This window comes from Nymphalis io, chromosome 13 (genome assembly GCF_905147045.1).
Source record: "Nymphalis io chromosome 13, ilAglIoxx1.1, whole genome shotgun sequence".
Taxonomy (NCBI): domain Eukaryota; kingdom Metazoa; phylum Arthropoda; class Insecta; order Lepidoptera; family Nymphalidae; genus Nymphalis; species Nymphalis io.
Window position 1 is genome coordinate 2,097,946 of NC_065900.1, and position 25,839 is coordinate 2,123,784.

Below are 25,839 nucleotides of genomic sequence, written 5' to 3' on the forward strand. Positions count from 1 at the left end.
TAAAAAAATATTATCATAAATATTACATACAATAATATATTAATATTTAGTAATGGTAATACTCGTATTTAAACTTTATCAGCTACTTTGTTATTTATTTTAATTATTAATTAATAATGAATAATGTCTTCCAGACCGATTGCGGCCATGGCGGACAATCTCAAGACAGATTAACCAACGGCGCAGGACATATTATAGGGCACAAGTGTGTGCGCAAACACAGGTGCACTATATATTCCCTAACTCTCATAATCCGATGGAACGGCAATCCGACACGACTGGAAAGAGTTTAGGCGCAGGACCAACGGCTTTACGTGCTTTTCGAGGCACGGGAGTGTACATCTTCCAGACTCCGGGCTGCTACGGAGAATTTGCGACAGAAAAACCCAATAACTTTTTATAAGCCCGACCTTGGATTTGAACCCAGAACCTCCGATTCTGCGGCCTTGCACGTAGCCACTAGACCATCGAGGCAGAGTATTAATTAATACACGTATTTTAAAGAAATACGTAAAACAATTATAGGTGAGCTGATAACGTGAAAAATGAAATCTCTATCTATAATTTATGATTCATTTTAATTACTAACGAATATACGGAAGATTCTCAAATTATATTATTTTATATGTAAATATTTATTGGTTTACCAATAAAGCTTAAAAAATAATATAATTAACTTATCGTTTTTTGTTACCATATACGCATTTTATTTTATAAATAAGATTTTGTAATGTTAACAATTACTATCAGCGATTTGAGGAATATAAAACACGATAACCAGTCATTAATTCAATTTAAAATTTACTAATGGAATAAAAAAATATCATTTAAATTTTACCCATGACATGTAATGGTAAAAAAAAACATGATTTTTTTTAATTTTTAAATTAAATGTTTACCGCAACGACGCAATGCCGCCTTTTTTATTTTAGTCGCAATCACGAAACTGCCTTTTAGAAAAACTTTGCTGCAACATAACATTCAACACGAAAACCCATTATCCTGTTACTGGACCATTATGCAAACGCCGATGTTACGTGTAAAGCGAAAAACTGCCTACTTCAACTAAAACCACATCGACTTGTGTACAGAAATGTCGACCTTCTATATATCGTAAGAAATGATATATTAGCGTGTCAAATTTTGCTGAGAATCTATTATTCTAGTCTGTTAGGACCATCAACAAAGCATTTCATAGTAATATATATGAGCAATTATCTCCTTCTCGTGCATACGACAACGGTCATGCATATGCAAGCTGGAATAATCTGCTGTCCACTACATGCAAGTTATAAGCCTTGAACGTGACTGACAAGGGCTTAGCGCGCTAGTTTTTGTAAAAGGAATTTATTATTGAACGTAGTTTCAGACTGTTTGTTTTTAATGTCTTTATTTATTATTATTAAAGTAATATACTTATTGCAATTAATTCAATAAATTATGAAATTAGGCAGTGGATCGAGTAAAGTAAAGTAACGGCCTGTTATCGTCCCACTGCTGGAATAAGACTTTGAGATGCTTCTTCCACCACGCTGCTTCAACGCAGTTTGGTGGTTGGTTTGAACTCAAAATCATTGGTTTAGATTCCCGTCTACTAGCCTCTAGGAACAACTAGAAAACCTGTATATAGTAAACAAACTTCTAATTTTGTCGTGTATTTATCCAACTGTAAGATATTTACGTGATTTTACCTTATTATTATTTAAATATTTATTGGTTTAATTATATTTTTTAGGAATATAATTTTATATTCCTAAAAAGTAGGTACAAGACGTGTTACAGTTTCCTTTCATTAATAAAAATTGTAACAAATATGGTCAAAACCTTTCTAGATCATTCTAAAATGCATAATATCACGAGCCATCGCTATTAAATTCAAAATTATGTCATAAGGTCTGTAATTTTATTGTCATTCTGACTCAATATCGGACGAGTATATGGGCCCCCTGATTATAAGTGGTCACCAACGACCATAGACATTGGCATTGTAAGAAATGTTAACCATCGCTTACATCGCCAATGCGCCACCAATCTTGGGAACTTTTGGTAAGAGCACGTTACAAATATAATAAACCTAACAACAATATAGATATATTCAACGTAAATTTATTTAAATTCTTTGAAACCTTAAAAAACTGTATCTTTCATTAATATTTTTATAGTTTTTTTTTTTAAATACTTGTTAACTACTTTACTCAAACGTACTTTACTCAATATACTTTTTCTTGTAAGGTTCACTCCATGTTATAATGTAAAAGTGGAAACTTTGTTGGCTTATGTGAGACTTATTTTCTTATCAAATATTTATGTATTATATTATACTGTATGCTTTCCAAAATAAATAAATAAAAAATAATAATAACTAAGATGTTATGTTCCTTGTGCCTGTAATAACACTGGTTCACTCACCCTTTAAACTAGAACACAACAATACCAACTACTGCTGTTTTGCGGTAGAATACAGATATTCATCAGAATGAATGAGTGGTACCTACCAAGAAGAGCTTGCACAAAGCCCTACCACCAGTAAAAAATACACAATTACAATACAAATTCTACGCCAGTATTGAACATTTCAAGCAACTTTTCGAATTAAATATTTATGGCCTTACTTATAAACGTCATTTAGTGAGTGATTAGTTAAACAATGCTGTGTCTTCTTCACTCGAATATCAAATAGAAAGAGCAAAATCGGTGTTTAACTAAACAGCCGCTAAGCAACGTTTATAAATAATTTCGTTGTTTTATATAATGAAATTTACACTTCCATGATAAGGCAAAATCATAATACCTTAAATCCCAGGCACGCAATATAATATTACAGCACGCGATCGTGCATGATGCGTATAAAAAAGGTAAAATTTCAACATGCATAAACTAAAACCAGAATTTTTCACTTAGGACATCAAATGAATTAATTCCATTACACGTTTATTAGAAGATAGTGATTGTAAAAATCTAAACATACTTTATTTAATACAATGAATGTATATTCTTACAAACCAGAAATGAAAATGTTTTTTTTTTTAAATAATACATAAGTAAGTCTTTGACTTTATAATTAAAAAAAAAAACAAATAACAAAGCCTATTAATTCCTTTAAAAGCTTACACAAAACCAAAAAAAAATGACAAATAGCTCTTGACAACTGTTTAAAGCACCCAAACATCGCGCCAAAAGTAATATTCCTCTTCTGTCATGGGCCGACGTTTTTTTTTAAATATATTGGCACAAGGAATTGATACATTCGGTTGAAGATTGTTAATATATATATATATAACACTGTAGACATAACCGAACTCACTTACAAATGTTGCTTAGCGATTGTTTAGTTAAATACTGATTTATCTCTTTCTGTTATTATGGAATTGACATACGAAAGAAGAAGACACATTGTTTAACACGCATTGTTTAATTAATCAATCGCTAAATACAGTTTATAACTAAGGCCATATATGTTTAAATGAATTAATCAATAAATATATTATAGTTGTCTTTCGCTGAACAATCTCTAATACCTCGTTCTAAATTCAGTTCGACTGCTTAAAAATATAAATAAAAAGTTACCACCATTTCAATAAGCGTTAATTAAACGTTATTCTTCTAAATTCATTTCAAGAGCGTAGTAAAAATACCTAATTATAGCACTATTTATTATAAATCGTAGCGCTATTTCTAAACTTGGAAGATTAAATATTCGGTTTAATGTTCTTCTTGAGTTAAGTTGCTATATTTTTATCACGTCTAAGGATAAAAAGTATATCAACTCATAATTCGATGGAACGGCGATCAGATACGACCGTGGAGATCAGGAGGACCATACTTACTCGTGACATGAATGCGTAGGCATATGTCTACGTGCTTTCGTAGGCACAGGAATGCCAACACTGCTATTTTAACTCCAGGCTATTATATAGATTTTTCTAAGGAAAAAATCAACTACTTTTACATTTTATTATCAAGATATAGATTTGTACCCAGCGTTATTAACAAGCAACTAAGCGTAGAGCAGTTACGTTGACGCACTTCGATATAAACACATTTATAACAGATATTCGTACTAAAAGGTTCACCGAGGTAAAGGCTTTGTTAATCTGAATCTCAAACGTTCGAAGCTCGTTCCTAAGGCTGCCAAATCGTTTTACAATACAAATTGGCTATCACCCTCTCAAGAGAGGACTAAGGCTTACTTGATGCAACAATTCACATACGATCCTTTGACGTGTTGATTGATAGAATCCATTGCCCGTTGAGATTGAAAATCAATGCGAGTGAATTTGCATGATCCGTTGTCTTATAGCGAATATGCTTCGTGTTGGCTGTTCTTAGAATTTATTTACATACATTATAAACACGTTTTATCTTCCTGATGATTTCTGGTGACCTTGAGAATGGCCACTGTAGCCATTTTAATGTGCACAAGTGTGTGCGCAAACACATGTGCAGCCAGTCACTTAGCGATAGGTACTAGTAACATCCTTCTAATATTATAAATAGGTATGTTTTATTTTTGTTTTCTTTTCCGGAATTAGACATAAAGCTCAGATGCCACTGTGTACAATGCATATGTTAATCTAGTGGCTTCAATCTCTCGATCGGAACAATGAAAATTTATTACATTTTTCTGTCAAGAAACGATCAAAAACAGCCCGGACTTTGGAAGATGTGAGGAGTATTTCTGTTCCAAATCTTTACAGAAGCAAAACAAGGTTCAATAACCTAATACCTACAACCTTTAAATATAATATAACAACGTTGTTCACGTAAAATATATATAAACAATAAAATTAAAAGTAAAAAATAAAAACAAATTACATTTTTTTATAAATAGCACGCCTGCTTATTGCCACGTAAGAGTAGTGATAAAAAAGCTCGTTCATTTTTAACCCAAATAATCGTAATAGCAATTAAACGAATTCAACTTTTCTACCACTCTCGTTACTATTCTACGCGGTCATTATTTATGAAATAGATCTTATTAATTTTGATCTGCACATTATATTCATTATGCGTTGTCATTTTATTAAAATTAAAAACAAAGAATAATGTAAGTGAACTAAGGCTTACATTTTTATGTACAGATTCTGATATAATATGTCTGGCGAAAGATGATTTTTATTTGATCTTATATCAAATAGTCAAATCTTTACAAATATTATTGGTACAAATTGCGTCACCAGTTAGCTTTCTACCTCAATATAGTTTATACAACTTGGCAAATAATAAACGCCTTATTACTCGTGACTTGAACAGTTGGGAAAGTATGGCCTTGGTGGGAAAACTGATAAGAAGTGAGATTGCGATTATCCATAAAATGTCAACAATACCATCTGCTGTATTTTGGGACAAACTAGAAAGACTTGTTACGAAGACTGGCGAGTCCGCGTCATCCACTCTGAGAACTGCTGCACCCACGTATCGATCCCGTTGATCAATCGTGTACCGACGATTTTGTCGTGAAAATACGAACTCTAATTGCTTTTTTGGATTACGTACAATGCACAATGACAGCAGACTTGCTTAACCAGAACCTTCAGTAGTGAAATCTACCTTCACCCTGCGCCACAATTGCGATCAGAGAGAGCGCACATAGTGCTATCTCCTACTCTCATGCTTAAATTAAAGCAAAATATAATTATAGTTATATTATTATTATTCAAAACATTTTCGCTTACATTATTTAAACATATATATATGTTTGTCGGTGACGTGATTTACAGTCGTCCGCTCCATGATAATGAGAACTTGTCTTGCTGAAATATATCGAGCATCTCCGGTTAATAAGGTACGCTGAGCCGAATTATAGGAAATAATAAAATGTATTAAATTCACTTACTGCTCATAAAGTAGGTATATGTCGCCAATTTCCTTACATATAGACAGACAAACCCTGGTTCAATAATTTTACCAAGCGCGCCTCACAACGAACACATATTTAATCCTATTAAAATACAAATTATAATATAAATAAGCCTTCATAATATCTTACAGTATATATATTAGTAACAATAGTTCAGACGGTCTTAACAATATCATGTGATGCGTCTAAGGGTATTTGTAGGAAGTTTGTTTCATATTAAACAGTAAGTAGCCCCTCAGTTTCAGTTCCAAGACCTTGGGAGCGGAATGAGGTTGTACGTAACAATTCTGGTCGGAATATTGATGTTAGTTTGAAACATTGGCATTGTGATCAGACCACGATACCTAGTTTATTACTAATGTGAACGTGTTTAAATTTCTGTCACGATAATGTACCTAACCGAGATTGCTCAGGGGTTAGAATGTGCGGTTTCAAACTCGGACAAGTACCACTAATTTTGATATACTTTATTTTATTTGACTGCCTCGTTGGTCTAGTAGCTAGATGGCCGCTGACCCGGAGGTTCTGGGTTCAATCCCCATTTCGGGTCAATAAAAATTTATTGGGTTTTTCTGTCAGAAAATTCTCAGTAGCAGCCCGGGATCTGGAATTTGAAAGTGTGTACATTTGCGTGCCTCTAAAAGCAGCGTAAAGCCATTGGTCCTGCGCCTGAACTCTTTCCGGTCGTGTCGGATTGCCATCCCATCGGATTACGAGAGTTAGGGAAAAGAGAGTGCACCTGTGTTTGCGCACTATAATATGTCCTGCGCAGTTGGCTAATCTCTCTTGAGATTGGCCGTCGTGGCCGAAATCGGTCTGCTTTATTTTATTTTTGTTAATCTCATGCACGGCAGTCAAAGAAAGCAAAAATTTAAATGTATATTTAATACATTTAAATTATACACTGAAATTCTACTACGTGTATAGCCACATTGGAGTGGCGTGTTTTACTTGGTGGTAGGGCTTTGTGCAAGTTCGTCTCGGTACCACCCACTCATCAGATATTCGATCGCCAAACAGCAATGCTTAGTATTGTTGTGAATGAGCCAGTGAAGGTGCCTGTAATCACAAGAGATAACATCTTAGTGCCCAGGTTGGTTAAGCATTGGGTCTGTAAAAGCACCCTTTTATATTTATATTTTTTTAAATGGCAATATCGATGGGCGGTGATGTCCATTGTCCTACCTGTTAGATAAACAAACTATTTTATACTTCGACTAAATATAAATTCCGTTTTCAATTATTTATAGAAACGTTCAACAAGTTTCAGGGAAACTGTTATCATCGCGGATCAGATGCGTCGAATCACATCAAGAACGAGCAGTCCTCGATCATACTTACCTTTGTGAAACTGTAATAGTTAATTATATACTTAATATATATATAATTGCGTTCCGATTTGAAGGGTGAGTGACTTACAGACACAAAAGACATAACATCTGCGTTCCCGAAGTTGGTGGCGCATTGGCGTTGTAAGAAATGTTTTATATTTCAAACAGCGCCAATGTCTATGCTGGTGACCACTTAGCAACAGCAGTCCATATGCTAGTCTGCCTACCTATTTTATAATAATAATAATAATAATAATAAATAATCATGTCCTCTTTGAACGTTTTCACGAATCTTTAGATATCTTTTGTTAATATTCCTTGAAAACTTAAAGTTTCAAAGTACCTCTTGCAATAAGCACACTCTACTCAGCGTCGAGATCCGGTTAATATCAACTTTAACCTTCTTCCATCCTTGCCTAGATGCCCGGATAACTTTTCGAAGATTTTCCTTGGATCTGAGTTCACGAGTGTCGTAAATAAACAACTCCACTTAAATATACTAAACGTTATCAAGTTGATAAAAACGACGATGGACATCTCATCCTTATCTCATTCTCCGGTCCATTCACATAAACAGTTAAGATCATAAAATCAATTATTGTTTTAACATAAATAAAAAAATAATAATTTCTATTCTTTGTTTAAAAGAAATAGAAACACCGAATGTATTTTCTTTTAAAACTGCTTGCATTTATAGAAGATGTTTTCTAAAGCATCATAATATCCTGGCATCCTTTTAAATGATTTATAAGACCGCGTTCAGGAAATAAGTTCCTGCGAGGAAACTGTAAAACAACTTCGAAAGATATTCCTTCGTTTTTCTAGTGATGCGAATTTATCGATATTTGTTTAAAATATTACAAAATATATTAACATTTTTTTAAACAAAATAGTTTGTTTAAATTTTTATGAATTTATTATAATTAATAGGACTACATTATTATGGTTGTAACAATATACAATATTTTTTTATTGTATTATCTATGTCTAAGAAATTAAATACAATTGACATCTTGCTCTTTATTGTTTTATTTTATTCATATTTTAAAATTTATTATATGTTGTGAAAATTTTAGGCACTAGCTTGTACTTATATAATTAAACTGATTGATACAGGATTATCAATTCATTAATGTCAAAACCATCGAAGAATCTGAAATTCGATTTTTAAATTGTTTTTTTTTAACGATATCGATAAATTACACCACCTTACTATTTACAGCTTTCCTAAGAAGGCGATATACGCGGTAAACAAGAGGAGTAGGCGTCTCAAATGTCGTCGGTGCCATTAAACATTTTTATCGGGAAATTCTTGTAGCGACAGTCTCAACGGTTTTTCCTCGTACGAACTTTTTGCCGATCCTTATCAAATTATCGATGTTATTTCTATAGTTGGACTTACGTGTTACTTGACTATACATATATATACACACACGAGTATATATTCACTCAATCGTTACGATGATTTATATAAGAGTAGTATATTTAAAACGTTAAAATAAAAGGTAAAGTCAATAATAATGCTAATGCTCATATTTTGCAACGAGAATTTTATTTGATTGTAAATTATATGTTATATGGATATATTTTACACCCCCTGAGGAGAGCTCTGCTGACTGACTCCAGCACGAAAATGTCGGATGCGTTATAACACGATCACGCAGCCTCTCCGATCTGCGCTGAAGACGGCCAACGCATTGGTTTTAGTGTCCAGCAGACCTACCCCAAGGTTTTCACTGCGTGGCTAGAACTCTTAAATCTTAACTAAAGATTGCGGATTGAAACCCAAGCAAGCACTAATGAATTTTCATATGCTCGTATTCATTTGTTATAACTCATGTCCTGATCGGTGATGAAGGCAACCTGCATGTGTCGATTAAAATTCCGTCATCAAATCCAGCCAACATTCGGCCAGCTTGTTGGATTAAGCTCTAAATATTTTCCAAAAGATGAGAGGAGGTCTAAGAAATAGTTGCACTCTCTGTGTCATCACTTTCATAATCCGAAGGGACTACAATGACTGGAGAAAGTTCAGGCGCAAGACCAAAGGCTTTACGTGCTTTCCAAGGCAGGGAAGTTTCAAAACGGCCAAGTTCCAAACACCGGGTTGAAACTGATACTTGACAATAAAACCCAATAACACTTTATGGGCCTAACCCGAAGATTTAGTCCTTAAATCTGACCAATCTGAAAGACCAACGACGCTGTGAAGCCGCTATTAATATACGAGTACCTACATATTTTATTTAATACTACCTAATATAATAATTATACCAGTAAAGAACAACCCTAGTGAAAATAACTTCAATACTTTTACACAGTGATTTCTTAAAAGTGCATACAAATACGATCGAATGAGTTTTCAATGCGTCGAGAATGTTAGAAAGTTGTAAAACTGCGTTTGAAAGTTTTTAGCGTTATATGTATTTTGTAAAATGTAAATTTAATACTTTTGTAGAATGGGTGTACAAAACTAAATACGCTTTGATTTTAAAGTTGTATTATTATATTTTGCTATATAGGTAGATCTACCTGATGGTAAGTGGATTTAACTTTATAAAAAATATTAACCATCTCTTATATCCATTATACATAAATAAATAAAAATAAAAAATGTTACTGTCACGGGACCCCTAGCTAATGTGAAACATTTTATTTGGTGGCTATTGAAAGAATAAATATTATATAATAATAAATATTATAATAAGATAAATAAATATAGAATTTCGATCATAAATTTAATATCTTTTTCTTATTAATTTATAAATCGCCTCGCACACACAAGAGAACTGTTTCCGTAACTGCACACGAGTCGGTCTTACAAAAGCAATCAATCAAAAAATAAGAATGTAAAATATACACAACATTTTAAAGCGTAGAACGAAAAATCTATTTACTTATTTCCTGTAGCCCGACTATAATATGTATGACTATAACCTGATAAAATAAAAAAGTACACTCGCGAATCTAATTGCTTTTAGTACAGAACATATTTGCCAGATGTAATTGCATTTACAACAGCCTCGAACAATTATCCGTCAAGTCCATTGTAAACGTCCCTGTTAATACAAGGTAGGTTTGTTTGTAAGCTGACAAAATTGAATAGTCACACATATGTAACTATAATCATATTATCATTAAGTCTTGATAGTACATGCTTGTTGTTGTTGGTGTGACCAGGGAAATAATGGTATTTTTAAAGTCCTGTAAACAAAGATATGATTGTTATTTATTGTACACGAAAAAAAAGTTTTTTTATATTCATATATATAATATACATATATACATATATTTATTTTATTTCTTGGTAAAATCTGAATTTAAGTCGATGGCTTATGGTAACTTTACGTTGATGTTTAAGTGAAAAAAATACACATCGTAAGGAAGCATGTGTCGGATAAAATTTTGACAAATTTATATACACCTACCCTTACTTGGGCAACGTTGTGGAACAAGCTTCAATACCTTGTCAATGCAAATGCAAAAATAGTGTTATACATAATAATTTAAATATAACTTAGAATAGTTGTAGGTATATAGACAGTTCAGCGTGTTTTGGTGATTTAATTAAAATTAATGGCTGCCAACCCTTCAGTGATAAAAAGTTTATCTCCAAATCAACTTCATACGGTCAAAGTCCGTTATTCATATAAAATATATAAAAATATTCACTAGGTGTTTGTATTTTATATTTATTACCTGCAATTGTATTTGGCCAACTTTATACTTTACTTCGTACTTTAACTTTTTTAAACTTCGTAGCGAAAGACTTACCTTATATTATTTTTAAACGCCGGTGCGCATCTGGCAGAAAACAGCGTCGAGTAATATTTACGGCTTAGCTATTAACAATGCATTTACAAAATACGATCTAAAATAAATAAATTGGAAAATTGGGCAATTGATTCTCATAATTATCAAAACGGATATAGGTATAATGGGCGTGCAAAAGTTTGCGCCAATGTTACTTTATGTAATTATGAAATATATAATGAATATTATTGTGCTTCTACACTTTGCAAGTGCGGAACAAGCTTGCATAAACTTGTGCTTTAGTTTTGCGTTGCGTTCAGATGTACACCGGCCCTAGGACCTTTTTAAAATGAGTTGTTGTTAGAATTAGCTTTACCAGTATTATATTATGATATGTATCATAAAAAGTTAATGGAATATTTTTTTTTTCTTGAACACAATCCATGACGTGTCCTTGCTCGTGTCAAGTCAAAAGGTGATTCCTAACTTTTTGTTATAGTTATTAAAAGTATTAATGAAATACTTATTTGATTGGCACAATATAGAAATATTAATTAAAATATTAAACAGAGAAATATATTATGACATAAAATAGAATAACAGTCGTATATCATTATGTAATTTTTTATTTTTTTAAACATGTAATATAATGTTTTCAACGAATAAACAAACAAACAAACAAAATTATCTTGAATATTTTAAAAATAAATCAATAAGCAAATAATCCCAATTATTTTAATATAAATCACAATAGATGATACATTTTTCAAAATCTTATTTATTAGAGCTTTCACAGCCTAAAATTTGGGTACAAAAAGTGTGACAGCGAATTGTAAGTCAGAAACTAAACGAGACAGGACCTGGCACCGGTTTGAACAAAAAAGACTTGGAATAAGGCCAGAAAGGCCGACGGGCTGTGACGGAGAGCAACGTAAATGTATATACGGCGAATATAGCATGGAAATTTGAGACGGGGCAGTAAGAGCTATCATAATTATTGTAGCTACTGGAAAATATTCTGTATTTATAATTTTAAAAAAAATATTAATGAAACTTACACGAAATGAGGACGTGATTGTAATGAAAATGTAACGTTTATTAAACTGTGATACAGGAATAGGCTGTAAATATTCCACCGCCGGCATCTTTCCTTTTTGAGGTGACACTTTGAAACTTGTTACACCACTAGTATTAATAATAATGTCCTCCAGACCGATTTCGGCCACGGCGGCCAATCTCAAGAGAGATTAGTCAACTACGCAGGAGATATTATAGTGCACAAGTGTGTGCGCAAACACAGGTGCACTCTCTATTCCCTAACTCTCATAATCCAATGGGACGGCAATCCGACACGACCGGAAAGAGTTCAGGCGCAGGACCTACGCCTTTACGTCCTTTCCGAGGCACGGGAGTGTACACACTTCCAACTTCCACACTCCGGGCTGCTACTGAGAATTTTCTGACAGAAAAACCCAATAACTTTTTATTGGCCCGACCTGGGAATTGAACCCAGGACCTCCGGGTCTGCGGCCTTATATCAAGCCACTAGACCAATGAGGCAGTCAAATACACCACTAGTATTACGTACTATTCGAACAGGTTGGTGGATATTTGACTGTTTACATTATATTTTTATATTATACTTACAAGTTTGATAAGACAGGCAACAATCTTAACACATTTTTTTTTTTGTGTCGTCTGTAGGATCGCAAACACACAGCAACAAGACAAATCCGTAGCAGTGCGTTGGAAGCGCCGCGAGTCGGTAACTCCAAAGGTCCCGTATGAGAACAGCAGCAGCTTGATTTCGAATCTCAAGAGCGACACAGACTTACACGCACCGCTGAAAGAGCCTCGATGCAGTGCGTGGCTATGCGCGATTTTCCATCCACAGAATCACGCATCTTGAGAAGCCATCTTAAAAGCTAACTTTATTTATGTTAAGCGCACCCTTTAATTCCATTGTATTCCATTTCTTATAAAACCCACCAGCAAAAGCACTCCAAAGAAAAATTGTCATAAGATAGTCCGTAAAAGTTTGCCACATTATTCTTCCATTGTTATAAAACACACTGCGCTGACCCCAATTAAATGAGATAAGAGCAAGCGAATGATGACTCGAAAACTCACACTTAAATAAAGGTCACGAATATTATTTTTTTTATTTACTCTCAGAAGTCTACCGCCTGTTATCAAAGCAAAACTCTTAAGCTAACCTCATTTAAGTCTGTTTGTATTCAAAAAGTTATCAATATCTTTTTTACACTCCACGACTTCGCGACCACAGAAAGTGCTCGGTTTTCATTTTCTATTTATTTAATAATAATACGACCCTTCAAACTAATTTTGTAGGAACTTGAAAGCCTTTCTAATGGCATTATGGTGTTAGACTTAAAATTGAAGTAAGCCATAAAGAGCCATTTTGTTTTAAAAGTAATGAAAGAAATTATATCACTAATACCTTTAAAAGAATGGCTAAGTCGCTAAAATAGTCTCAAAAAAGCTATTTCGACTTTATTATGACTATAGACAATATATATATAATAGGTTTAGGATAATACCACTCAACATCAGTTACTTCTTAGCCAAGTTGTTAAGTTAACGTTTTTTTTAGAAAGGCAGCTAAGCAATGGGGCCTCCCTAATGGTATGTCACCTAATGGTGCACCGCACCGCCTTGACCTGTGACAGCTGCGCCATTGAAGTACAAAAATTTGATCTTTGGCAAAAAAATAATTAATATTTTTTTAGTGATCGAAAAGAACCTAGATGGTTCTTCACAAAGCCCTATTACTGGGTAACATTATATATAAGATATAATATATATGTCGCTAGACTAAACTTCGACGACGAACATACGCTGAGTTTTGCTCATTTCATTTTTAATGTAAGCGAATTTGAAATTAAAGCACTGCGACTATATGAATAACTAAAAAGTATTTATATAAATATAAAAAAACAACAATTTTGTTCATACTGAATAGTGTGAACGCGATCAAAACCCAAATAATATATTACATGATGAAAGTTGCTGTCTTAGGAGTGTCTTACGATTGAGAGTGTCTTACGATTAGTATAACGAAATAAAATTGATTAATATCTGAAGGGATGAGATAAAACTAATGGAAATTATATTAAACGTTCGTAATGAAACTGAACAAGTTGACAAGATGGAACATTTCATCTTGACCTATTTTCTCAACTATATTATAACATGCCACGCGCTTAATTGGACATAAGAGAACGAACGAAAAGTATCTACGAAATAATTGCTAATAATTGTTTAAGAGAAACATCATATATAATTGATATTGGTATATTTGTTTGAGATTTAATTGACTTTGACATCGTTTCACTGATCACCGTAAAAGTTGGCAATTTTTTTTTATTGCGTAGGTAGGTGGAGGAGCATACCTGATGGTAAGGGGTCACCAACGTCCATAGACATTAGCATTGTAAGAAATATTAACCATCGCTTATATTACTAATGAGCCACCAACCTTGGGAACTAAGATGTTATGTGCCTGTACAGTGGTTCACTCCCTTCAAACCGGAACATAAAAATACCAAGTACTGCTGTTTTGCGGTAGAATATCTGGGTAGTTGGGTCGTACCTATCCTGACGAACTTGGAGATGCCCTACTACCAGTAAAATATATATGTATTGCTTATGGAGAAAATATTTAAGCGATTAAAATTATAATAGCTCACGCCTAGATGGGCATCACATCAGCTTCTACCGATCAACCGATGACCGGAATATTTGTGAATATGCAACGTTCGCCAGTTATTGCTAGTAATATATAAGAAAATTGCATCCTTTGTGATGTAAATATTAATAATTAAAGTTAACTGCAGATCAGAAGCAGATCGATATTCATTATATAAAAAAAAAGTATTTTTGTTACGTTACTAAAAGAGCTTTAGGAAAGAAATTTTAAACCCTGAAATTTAATGTAAAGGCATTAAAGTTTTAATGAAAAATAATCTCAAAGAATTTTTTAATAAACACCTTTTGTTTGTCCACCTTACATATATAATAACATACTAAATACTTCATCGTTTTGCTGCAATATATATTAAGATTATAAATGCAAAAGTACTGTTACGCTTCCACGACTACACCGCTGAACTGATTTTGATGAAATTTAGTATAAAGCAAGCTTGAATCCCAAGGAAGGATATAGGCTACTTTTTAATCTTTTATATATGTATCTTATACATATATAACCTCGTTCCCTAAAACGCGCGCGATGGCGCGTGCGATAACTAGTTATTAAATAAAATAAAAACACTACAACAGTTGTATGATTCTAATAAATGAAATAGCATTAAAAAAGCTAACAATATAACAGCAATTAAAACGAACATATAACATACTAGCTCCTAAACAAGCCTTTGTAAAAGAAACAAAGCCGGAAATCGGTAAAACTTACCAACACAAAGGTGGTTTTTCGTATGGAGTTAATCTACCGCCTACAAGCAATGCTACGCATGAGCGAGCCAGTCTCTGCGCGCTGAGATAAAGGGATTCCACAGTAATACTGTGTGGAGTGTGGGGTCGATGGACAAAGAGTAATTATGATGTAGATCTGTCCCACTTCGTAACTTGCAGACACAGACTACAGAATAATTAGACATTACAGTGTAATAATATTATAATTTGCTTTTAAGTTTTATTAATAATAATAATATCCTGAGACATTATTCACACAGGGATATCTGATCTCAAACTAAGCAGAGCTTGTACTATGTAAACGAGACAACTGATATACAACATATACTCCTTTTCTTTTGTGTTTGTTTTGTAGACTTAGGACACATTATGCACACAAATGTCTGTCCTTGATGGGAATCGAACCCACAACCTTCGGTGTGAAAGGCAAGTATCTACCAACCACGCCAACCGGCCCATCAAAGTATATATTTTTACTGGATTATAATACACATATTTACTATTACGTGTGCATGCCTAAACAATTAGTTTTATGTACATGCATATGTTTATTTTTGAAAGTGTTTGCATATGATATCCACTGCCGTCGCGTGACCAATCTCAGAAACACACACGTCAATCTCATTTATGTTTGATAATTGCGAACATTTTGCGATTATTTATACGGTTTGAACTTACTTTTAATTACTATAACTCGTAATAGGAATTTAATTTTTTTATTCGAAATTTAAAAAAGCCACATGTCCATATGCCTACAGTTTTACTTTGTTTTTAGAAATGTGTGTGTGTGTGTGAGTATTCATTTTAACAAATGTTAAATAATGAAATAGTACGAATATCAACTTAACTCCATCTCGATACAAAATTGCGTTATAAACAGCGATTTATGTATACATTTTTTTTACAACATTCGATTAAACAGGATTTTTTTTTATTATAAATAATAGATAAATTACACCTTCAAAGATGTGAAACATTAAAACGATTGCTTAATAAGTAATTTGATTAATTTAAAACCTTTCAAATGAATATTCTTATAACGTATATTTATTGTGGACACATCAGTAATACACGGCACAAATCCAAAAGCAGTAAATATCAATGTCACGGACATATCAGTGTTGTTGAAGTCTAATTTGCATTTAGGAAGGAAGTACTTATGCATAATATTCAGAAACATACTCGTACAGGCGTGAATCCAGAGAGAATGGGGGTCACTTGCTTCATTCCGTGTGAGTGTCACACACACAGCGTGACATTTTTCATTGTAACATACGATTTTATAATCTGTGTGAGTGAGGACATACATCACATGTAGGTGATAAAATTACACGAGTCATATGCTTGTGTTTTATTTAACCTTCCCACATTTTTATTTTAATGAGCCCCCACGACCCAAATGGAACGCGTGGATCTTAAAAGAAGATTACAGGTTTAAAGCAAGCACTGAATTGCTTGTTTGTTGTATTTAGCTTGTGTCAATTAATCTCATCCACGGTGTTCAAAGAAAACCACATAACTTCACTTAAATTTCTTACTAGCCTGTAAATTTTCTGATGTAGGGTAAAACACACACACACCTTGTATTTAAGATTCATCTCGTGCTTGAAGGAAAAGATTGTGATGAAACTTGCATGTGTCTAACTTCACTGAATTTTTGCAACCCGCATTGGAGGAGCGTGGTGGAATAAGCTCCAAACCTTCTCCTTAAACAAGAAGAAAAGCCTTAAGCCAGCTTTGGGACATTCACAGGCTGTTACTTTGGGGCAAAAATCTCCTCTCATTTTGAAGAGAACATTTTAGAGATAATTTAAATAAAATACCCAATCATTCAGCAAGAAATACCTTACGAGTATATCAAAGTTCGCGTCTACATTTATAATACGTAAAGGATACGGAAAAGGGCTTTTTTTCAGCTGACTCAAAGGGTTTTGATAAATCACATGCTGATAGATTCGTATCGCAGTTTTTATATAGGTGAGGAAATAAAAAATCTTTGAGAAAAAAAATATCTCTGGCATGAGTTTTTTATAACCCGCAGGTCTAGTTTCAAGTCAACTCGATGTGATTAAATTAGCACATTTCTAATTAATTGTTATAAAATCGAATTAGCCTATAATACTCATCAAAGATATATTAAAATAATTTATATTCGAATCTTTGTCGGTTAAATTCTACCAATATTTTTATTTAATATAATTGTACCGTTAGTTTCCAAAATAACTATAAGATATCAAATAATATAAGATTTCAAATAATTACGTTTTATCCATTGCCTATCTTCTCCACTTCTTGACCAATTTTCTCATTATATCACCCCATCATTTTCATTAGTCAACTCCTCAACATGTCAACATAAATTAAAAATACTGTAATAAGTACCAATTTAATTATGCTATCAATGGCGGCCATCTTGTTTCAAATTATAATGATTGAGTCGAGTAAAAAAACTCGTATACACAATTTTCCTTATTATACTTAGGAGTCGTATAAAGTTTTTTAAACAATTTAAAAAGAACTCCGAAGTTTCCTTAGATATCGTATTTTTTATCAACGGCCATTGTTTTTCTTTCAACTTCACCTTTGTTTGAGAAGACTAGACAGTTTTATGAATTTTCACGATTCTAAATTCAGTATAAGCTTCGGCATTGCTATAAAAATTAAATGTATAATTAAATAGAAATATAAAATTCATTCAAAGGTATTTTCTTATTCTGATATCATACATAACTTTGTAAAATTTAAAATAGTTCCTAAGAAAAAACCATGACCGCGTAAAATGCTGGCAGCAATTTTCCGTTCAATCGCAATTTTTATCCTCTGGGCTGAAAATGAACCAGACTTTTTAGTACCACTGCAGACTTTATATGTTTTAGAAATATTCTTGCACTATTACTCATTCTATCAACAATATATATATATATATATCAACATTCTATGTTATGTTAATGTACATATGTATGTATTATTTTGTAATTGTCTAAACTTCTTTCACCAGCGGTATTTCCGAATTAATACGACTTGCTTCAAGAAAAGTCTTCTCATTCCTTAAAGGTATTATTAAGTCAAAGATTTTATCTTTTAGTCTAGAAAGAAGCTTGTGCTGACTGTACGCTTGGATTGTATTTTTTTTTTGATAAGTGAATTTTACTATATATTAAATACTATCGCTTCACCCACGGCTCCGCTCACGTCATTATTCAGAATTGCTAAGTACTAATTTCCAAAGCTTCAAGAATTAAGAATTTTCACACAAACATTCATCCCCTTTGCAACTTAGAGGTCAGATTTTAATAATCCTTCTTTAGATTAAACCTACTGTGTATAAGGATTAAATTAAACAAATTTTATCAGAAGATGAGTAGAAGTATGAACCTTTTTTTTTTCTTTCCTATTCTATAAATAATATCTATATATATTTGAGCATAACATATGAGCCTATACATATGAGCCACCTGATGGTAAGTGGTCACCAACGCCCACAGACAATGGCATTGTAAAAAATGTTAACCATCGCTTACATCACCAATGCGCCACCAACCTTGGGAACTAAGATGTAATGTCCCTTGTGCCTATAACTACACTGGCTCACTCACCCTTCAAACCGGAACACAACAATACCAAGCACTGCTGTTTTGCGGTAGAATATTTGATGAGAGGGTGATACCTACCCAGACGAGCTTGCACAAATTACATGACTGTATAAATGAAGTCGTTCCCTCATCGCTTAACATATTAATGAATTTTCAAAGAAGCGCTTGTAGTTACTCCGTCTAGTTAAAATAAATTCTTGAATATAAATGATTTCCTTGCGTTTTAAAGTTGAAACAGACCAGCGGGGTTGATGAGACGGAAATCGAGTTATAATTCACCATTACTCTCATCTCTTTTATGGAATATGCTTTGTATTACGGAGAAAGAATGAAAATGAAGAATGAAAAGTGGACTTTATAGAATCGTTGAGACTGTTGTCATTAACGTGCTAATAATATTAGTACGTCAAAATCTCTATGTAATATACAGCAGTGCTATTATGTAAGAACTCACTTCATTATTTACGCATGTAATATCGACAGCCGACTTATGGTGACATAATATTTCTATGTGTGTATTCTAGATGCGAAAAGGTCTGTTGGGCGACCTATGCTCCGTTTCAATGGTTGCGTTTAACATCCCAAGCAACCAATGGGAAGAGCTGGGCGAGGTCCGTGCCAAGTGGTGAAGCCTTTTTCACGAAGATCAATCAAAGCATGACGATGCCGGATTTGAATTATTGAAAGAAAAACACACAAGGCGTCATGAGCGGACTTCAAACCCCCGCCCATCTGGGGGATTGAATGATTAAATTAATTTAATTTAATGATTGAATGTGTGTATTCTTGAAATGTTATAATTATTATGGTAAATGTCGCATATAACTCTAGCAATTTACGATCGTTTTCTGCGGTAAATTGAAGTTGTCTAATGTAAAACTTTGTCTATCGAGTTTTTACTAGTGGTAGGGCTTTGTGCAAGCCCGTCTGGGTAGGTACTACCCAGTCATCAGATATTCTACCGCAAAACAGTAGTACTTGTTATTGTTGTGTTCCGGTTTGAAGGGTGAGTGAGCCAGTGTAATTACAAGCACAAGGGACATAACATCTTAGTTCCCAAGGCTGGTGGCGCATTGGCGATGTAAGCGATGGTTAACATTTACACTGCCAATGTCTAAGGGCGTTGTTGACCACTTATCGTCAGGTGGCCCATATGCTCGTCCGCCAACCTATAATATATAAAAAAACGCTTTATAATCAATAAACTGCTATGCTCTAATTACATAAATATACACCAAAATCACGAACAACATCTCTAGGAGATTTGGTATTTAACAATAGAAACAGTGATAAATATTGTATTGACAAACTCGTAACACCAAGATTCTATCTCCGTAAAGTCAACTCATTCTACTTTATTCAATGTGTTTGCTTCTATAATAATTTCTCACAAATATTTTTAGCATTTCCAATTATTAAATTTTAATCTTAATAATAACAAAAAAAAATAAGGAGTATTTCTCAATAAAAGAAGGTAATATAGATGATGAAACTGAAGAATTATTTAAAAGCACCGTACGAAGTCGAGGCAAATGACTAGAACTTATTATGATTAAAATAATATTACAAAGTAATTAAACGTTAAAATAGCACTCATTATAATATTATCAACGCTTAAGTGTTATCCCACGTAGCTGGAGAGAGCATTCTGGCTGATTATAAGTTCATAGGTAACGGGTCGGATCTCGGAGGGGCTGTGGCACGATTGCACTGTTAAAAGATTGTGCACAGGGCTGTCAAAAATTATATTATAACTTTGTAACTAATATTATAAACGTAAAAAACGATTTTGTTTGTTTGTTATATTTTCACGTATTAATTACTTAACCGATAAAGATTGAATTTTGCATACACGTCGTTAGGGATATCCTGTCACAAGTAATAATAACATAAAAATAGAAACTTGTAATATTATAATATTTACTAGACATAGACATCATAGCATTAAGTTTATTAATGTTTATAGAGTTATATATATATATATATATATAGTTTAACTGGAACAGTTGGACTTGTTGTCGATGCGTTTGTGTACATTTTCTATTATTTAGATTTATATATGTTTTTGTTTTGTTGACTGTACAAATTTATACATCGACTACTTCTTTATTGAACCGAAATTGAATATTTTCCTTCTAAGGTATAATATGCCTTAAAAAACAATGATCACCACCAGACGTATCAACAATTATACGTATAGTTATACAATATATACATTACAGACATTTTGGTAAAATCAAAAAGAAACTAAACGTCTATACAAATATTACAGAAATCGTAACAAAATTCAAGGCGTAAATAAAATGTAGGTATAATAAAATAGTAACGATACCGCGTCTGCACATAAAATATTATTTTAAAGACACTTTGAAGAAGGATCGTTGTTGGCTTTGTCTAAGCTACAGATAAAAAGTTTTAATGTTGAAAAATATGGTACCCTCAAAAGCTATTGAAATAATTTTAATGAAAGTCTGTATGGATTTTTTCTCTCTGGTAACTGGTATCTATGGAATAAATGTTTACTAATTTGTAACTACTTCATCCCATAGGTATCCCATCTTTGCCGACACGAGATCAATGAGTTTATGAGATCGTTTCCACATTCAGCATTCGCTTTCACTCTCATGTTGAACTCCAGAAATATTCTGGATACAGCTCTAGCATAATATCTAGCACAACATAATGATTGCCCTGGGTCAGATTGCCTCTTTAGTTCATAATGCAGATCTCGGTTCTGAGTTCAAGCTGCCGGTTAGGCAAAGAAAATATTAAACAGCACGCAGCTTGGAAGCTAGCAGTAGCTGTTGGAAGTGACCCACAAATCGTATTATGAGAGTGATCGAATACAGAGTTCATCAATGCTTGCGCATATACTTAAGCACTATAATATTTCCTAGGTAGCTGGCTGTTCTTTGATGAGGATAACCACCTTGACTGAAATCGCTCCGAAAGTTATCACCATCATTACCCTGGGTCAATATATAATCCAACAAAAATACAATATATAAAAAGTAAAGGTAAAGTAACAGTCTATAAATGTCCCACTGCTAGGTTAAGGCCTTCTCTCCTAATTGAGGAGAAAATTTGGACTTTACTGCACCGTGCAGGTTTCCTAATGATGTTTTCTGTCACCAGTGAGCACGAGATAAATTAAGTTAATATTCTCAGATATATATAATTGACCCAGAGATAATTATATATATATATCTGCATCCGTTTTTTTTTTTTGTAAATAAGGATATTGCAATCGTCTTCTTCATTATTACACGACGCGTCTGAACAATATGTCCGAAGAGATGTCTTCAGTCAATGACAAGTCATTATTTTCCTCATTTCCTTTGTATTAATACTTGCGATTCGCCTGGACTTCGCTTGGGTTAATTATAAGTTTTTTTTTTACATCAGTTTTTTTGTCCTTAACTTTTATTGGTACCTTCTAGTGTGTGGCTAGAATACGATTTATTTATGTCCAGTTAATAAATTCTAAAACTCAATGCACAATTATACTAAATGTTATAAAAAATCGTTTTAGAGTAGCCTAGCCATAAATAATAAAAAAATATTTGCTGGTAAGACATTTTTCAAAGAAATATTTAATATACAAAAATACATAAGGAATTTTCAATCAGCATCATTCTCGTAAAAGTGTCAGTCAGACATTTTTTTCTCAGACTACGTTGTCAGAATATGGTATATTTATATATCAAAAAGGTTTACAATATTCGGAGATCAAAGGTAATTATAATAAAATTATATTATAATAAAATCTTGTATTCATATACGATGTTGGTATGTCTGTTTGAGATTAATAGGGATCGTAACCGTTGGACTGATTACCATGATGAAATGAGCATGTTATTTATTTTTTCATGGAGAAGGTTTTTATAGTATCCGCTTTGTAATTCATTATTAGATGGCGCTGCAGTACATAAGCTTCTATACCGTTCAACCGAACACCGTCATAACGGAATAATAGTTAAAAGGCAATGCAATATATGCGGGGTTAACTAGTATATTATAAGCACAAGCCGAGATGGCCCAGTAGTTAGTGCACGTGAATGTTAACTGAGAATCATCGTCATTATCATCATCATCAACAGCCAATCATTGTCCACTACTGAACATAGGCCTCTCCAAGGTGCGCCAAAGCTCCTGGGCCTCCGCCTTCCGCATCCAGTCGGTGCCCAGCACCTTCTTAAGGTCATCGGTCCACCTGGCTGGAAGGCGCCCTACGCCTCGTTTGCCGATCCGCGGTCCCTACTCTAGGACTCGTCTGCTCCAACGGCTATCGGTCCTACGACATAAATAATATAAAATAATAACACTAATAACTAAGAATGGTGGGTGCAAATTTGGGAACCTTTTCTATGTTACAGGTAGTCGGGGAAATGGGCCACCTGATGCTAAGAGCTCACCTCTGCCCAAAGACATTGGATATGTAAGAAATATTAACCAATCCCTAAATCGCCAATGCACCATCAACCTTGGGAACCAAGATGTCATGTTCCTCGTGCCTGTAGTTATACTGGCTCTCTCATCCTTCAAACCAGAACGCAACAATACTAATTGCTATTTAGTGGTAGAATATCTGATCCTTAGAATGTACATGTGACAATTATTAATCACGTGGTCGACAAGAAAAACATCGTTAAGAAAACATTGCAACTGTTCTTACTATATTATATACAAAACAAATCATACATATAATTTATATAATATTCAATTTAAGATATTTTTAAGATAATAAAGATCTCGTAGCCCTGCGACTTGGAGTAAGGTAGTTGAAGTTTAATTGATCAATTAAAACTTGTGAAACGTTGTAAGATAGCCATGAAGACTCATGAACGATCTCTCTTGTAACAACGGGCTCACATTGTTATATCTTTTATAGTGTTTAAATTAAGTTCTAAGTGAAACGTATTACGGCTCAATGAAAGCCATGTTGGCAGTTACTGCCTTTTTACGCTACGCAGTAATGGTTTGTATTAGTGTGTTGCGGTATGATGTGACATTGTTTGTTAGCATTAAATGTATAACATGCGTTCGATTTACAAAAAAATATATAATTTAATATGCCCAAAAAAAACCATCCATCGTTCGTGTAATATAAAAAAAATTAATATCATTTGTATATTTTTATGTTACTTTAAAGTAACATGAAAATACTAATTTTTTAAAGTAACAATTATGTTTTATTGAATCAGTAAATGTCAATTTGTCTTACGTGATTATTGTTTTTTTTTATTACATTTTTAATTATTTACTGGTTGCTTTTGTATGTAATTATTTAAAGTTCTAATTTTAATAATTTTTGTCTCCCTATTTACTTTCTGCTTAATATTTGTATTAGATATTTTTAGAAACTTGATTGGTTCAATAATATTAAATAAATAAATATTATCATTGTTTTATAATTGTTATTGTTGTGTAAGCATCTTAGCAGACGGTAGGGACTTACTGACAATGAAACTTCGATTGACAGACGAGCGTTAAATTTCGGGCGCCAGATGACGTAAGCGTAAAATTTTTTATTTAGTCATTTATTCCTGTGAGTACCTTAGCAATCTTACCATTTTTTTATAAAACGTCAACATCTTCAAACGTCAACGTCGACGTAATTTTTCATGCGTATACTTTGAATTAATAATAATTTTACTTTCTAATATTCCTTTTTTCCGACAAACTAAGCGTTAACGTAGGGTTGGGGACAAATAGTCCACCGGCTTAGCACCGGAACTGAAAATCAGCTTTATTTCTCTAGGCCGTATACCATAGGAGTTTAGTATTACCGTAAAAATAAAAAAGAGTATACAAAATTAACTTTTTTCCGTGTCTTGCAGCCAGATAATAGGCCTCACATCTCGAAGGCCTGGGTTGAAATCTCGGATTCGAACCGAAAAACAATTATCCCAAAAAATTCTCAATAATAACTCGTAGATTCCGAGTGAGCGTTGTAGCTCTCAAAACTCCTGCACTATAACTCTGTCTAAAGCCGTCCCATAAGATTAGGAGAGTGGGGGAATAGACACTGCATATGTGTCGGCACATATACGCACGTTTAATGTCTCCTGTATAGTTTTCTAGTCTCCTTCATATTTCCCGCTGTGGCCGAAATCGATCAGCAGGACGTCATTGTTAACTAATCCGGTTATATGTCGGATTAACGCGACCGAAAGAAAAGTAATCTTCTAGAAACACGTCGAGCTATTCCTACATAAATAACATGTGAAACTGTATTAGTAATAATTATTTATTTACTTATGTTTTTAATTTCAGCATGCTTCTATAAAATGTTTGCTGGTCCGCGCGTTTTTGCCCACGTTTAGATGCAGGCTGCTGCGACCCCGTGGGTCGTAGCGTGATATTATGTATGTAGCTGTAGTATATGTAGCCCAAAAGTTTTCGCCCGCGACTTCACACTCATGTTATGAGGAGGGGAGAAGGTGTTAAGTATGAAATAATTGTTTGTGTCTTTTTTTTTGAGTCCAAAATTGCTTCATACCAAATTTCATCAAAATCGGTTCAGTGGTTTAGCTGTGAAAGCATAACAGACCGACAGAGAGACTTTTGCATTTATACTTTTGGTATAGGATAACCTTTCTCAATAAATGGACAAAAGATTTTTTACAAATCGGACTGAGAACATTATATTCATATGTACAACAATATAGATACTAATAAATTTACCAGACTGTAATTCAATATAATGATAGAACGAAAATGTGATATTTGAGTTAATCATATAATTGTGAGCCGCCGAAGTCATACATTTTGTTCTGTGAGCAATAAATCGCGCCAACAATAACATCGATACATATTTATTAATGCGGTGCATCCATATTCGAAA

The 25,839-nt window shown here is 33.4% G+C and overlaps 1 protein-coding gene across 1 annotated transcript in view; it reads left to right on the forward strand.

Annotated features, from left to right (window-relative positions):
• Positions 1-25,839, forward strand: part of LOC126773077 (putative cysteine proteinase CG12163) — a 328,371-nt gene that overhangs the window by 293,307 nt on the left and 9,225 nt on the right. The window lies entirely within an intron of this gene.